Here is a 3,102-nt window from a genome sequence, read left to right on the forward strand (position 1 = left end):
ATACCATTTAAAAGATGAAGAAATTGACGGCATTGATCCTGATATGCGATATGTGACATTAATTTTTTTTTTCAAAGCATATGTATATATTTTTTAATGGTTGCATCTTAATATATAAAATTTAAAATAAATTTAAATTTTTTTCACTTATAAGCTGAAATTGAATCTAAAACCTTTGGATCCGTCACTGCTGATATCCTAGCAAAAAAGAAAATTTAAATATCCTTTCTATTTTTATATTCATATACATGGTTCTAAAACTATTGGATAATGACAAGTGTCATAAAAATTTATTAATTTTTATTAAACTAGATGGGAATCATGCGCGCCAACGACGCTGTGTCACTTTATTTTTTTCTTCTTCCAAGTTGTATGAGGTGCCTTAGTTGTTGGTTTGAAGTGCATCAGTAATCCATTCAGATGCAACATTTTCAATATCTGCCTCAATCATATGAGATACAAATTTGGGAGTAACTGACACCTGTTAAGTTTCAAACAAATTAATCAGATTTAGGGTATATACTTCCATAAATTTTATAATCTAATATAAATCCACTCAAAAGGGCTCTGAAATCAAGATTTTCATCTGTTTCTTCTTGGGGACTGTCTTGAAACTGCATTATTAATTATAAAATGCTTCTATTTCCATAAATAATGGTAGAAACTATGATTGAAATCCATTATTCCATATATGATAATTGATATTTAAAAACCTACCTCTAGCCTGAACTATTTGACTGTTTTATTGGGGTCAGCCTTCCCTGATACACCAACTGATTCAAAAACCTCCAAGCTCTTCTTTTGTGAGTTTAATCTTCTTGCTGCACCCTTCAACATATAACCACAACAAACCAATCAAATTAAAAAAAAGATCCAAAATTTTATAAAAACTTAACAGCGTTTATATAAATAATAAATTACATACTGCTGCAGATGCACCTCGACCAAGTTGTGCAAGTTGCAAACCCATGCCTGGTTGATTTGACATAAACCTTGCAGCAGAAGGGTTCCTATTGGCTACAATCGCTTGCCATACTGGTTTTGACCTCCATAAACTCTACTTTGTCAACTTAAAACCCTGAAAATATGAAAAGTAACGGTTTTAGTCTTATATAACAAACCTTGTTTTGTAAAGGGGAAGAAGGAACGATGATATGTAAAGAAGAGCTTTTGGGGAAAGTCCCATTTTCTACATCTTTTATGGCTGCATTTATAACAGGTAAGCAAACAGATGCAGCATCCTTGAATTCATTTTCTTGACTTTCACCTTTTTTCCTGGAACATACGAACATTTGATTTGATCTATTAAATGTGTATAAAACCAATAATCTTAAAGGAGATTTGGTTACCTACCAGTTTAGGGAGATTGATAAAGACGGTATCCCAGTAATTAAGGCTTGTCTAACTCCAGCTATAGCACTCGAGGACAATGTAAAAGAACATGAATTATAAAAGACTAAAATAGAACTTTAGAGGAATACGAGCAGGACATTACCATATATAGTGAATAACCTTGTTTGATCAACTTCAAATTCCCAGTGATCCTCTCTTTGGCATATTGAGTTGGATGAATTGTGACATTATCCTTGAGGTAAACTATTTGTGCATCTTCTGGATCACTAGAAGAGCTTCTCTTGCTACTGTCACTACGGGTCACACTTGATGAGCCCTAAAACATATTGAAAATAGGTAGAACCTAAGGATACAAGACAAGGGCTTCTAAATAAATTCAATGTAAAGCAACATGAACTGATTAGCAATGATTTTCTCTCTCTAAAACCAAAACATGAGCAAGCATCACTTAATCATGAATTTAACATCAATAACTTTACATTAAGTGAACTTTTAACATAAAATAGTTGAATTCTATGAAAGCAGTTTTTATTAAGTCAAATATAGATATAGACACAAAAGATTTTCGAAGTTTCTCCCTTGACCTACTTACAGTTATCAACTAAGAAGATCACTTCCAATCAATATGAAGTACTTTGTTAACCTATCCAACTACTATTACCAACAATTATAGTTAACCAAGCCCTAAAACACAAATCAGCCAACAGCTTCTGAATAAATCCAATTGAACTACTACCTAGCGAGTTTCGCATAAATATGAGTACACATTAATGGCTTTCCAATTAGGCCACTACAAGTACAAACAGTAACAAATCATGCTACCAAAGTGATCAACTGATAACAGATCGCATTCAATTACCAAACACGATTAAACTTCTATCACTAACAAACCTGCTCGCAGGAGCCCTAACTTACACGAAACCAATAACCTTTAACCTCGCTGCCGGAACACTCAAACTAAATTCAATTCGCATCATTACCATTCAAATCAATGTACTTCTAATTTGAGGATTGATATTAGATATAGTAAGATGGAGTTGCTTACCTGTTTCGACGCTGCAGCATAATCGGTGTCGTCGGACAAATCGTGAATCTCAGTTTTGCATTCGTTTGTGGTATATCCAAAAAGATGAAGCAGCAGTATTAGGGAAGACAAAAGAGGAACCTGTTGAGAGAATAGAGAAGAATCGAAGAATCCCAAGAAGAAGAAGAAGAAGATGCATAGGAGAAAGACTGCAGGTAAACCGAGACAACCGAGACTAAACCACCCACCGATTAATCCACCTTCGCTGCCTATTTTGCCTCTGGTTTTCATCTTTCCCGGTGGCGATCAGATCGTTTTCCGGTGAAGTAAACTCGAAAGTGTATAGTGATTGCTATGATTGATGATCAATAATCACGGGAAGGTGCAATCAAATCAAATGTAGCTAGAAGAATTGAATTTGTAAGCGGCGAGAATTCTTGCTATATTTGGAGAAACGATGCTGAAACGAATTGAAATTTAGGTAGACATGGACCGTGGATACTCATACTAGTGGCGATTAGCGAAGAAATTGGGATGAAGGCTCGGAGGATAAAATTCCCGACATCAAATAGTTGTATAAGAAAGTGAATTGCAGAGAAATTATTGTAAACAAAAAAAGACAGACAAAGAAAATTAGAGAAGGATGGCAGTGAAGAAGAAAATCGGTAATGAAGAAAAGAAGATAAGGATAAGGAAAAGGAAAAGGTAAGGCGGTTTGGGGGAAA

At 34.5% G+C, this 3,102-nt stretch overlaps 1 pseudogene; it reads right to left on the bottom strand.

The window, feature by feature from the left end:
- Window positions 1-345: 345 nt before the first annotated feature.
- Window positions 346-2,668, bottom strand: LOC145051119 (uncharacterized; annotated as a pseudogene).
- Between the last annotated feature and the right edge of the window lie 434 nt (window positions 2,669-3,102).

The sequence above is a fragment of the Lactuca serriola genome, chromosome 5, assembly GCF_051521515.1.
Source record: "Lactuca serriola cultivar US96UC23 chromosome 5, Lser_US96UC23_V15, whole genome shotgun sequence".
Lineage (NCBI taxonomy): Eukaryota > Viridiplantae > Streptophyta > Magnoliopsida > Asterales > Asteraceae > Lactuca > Lactuca serriola.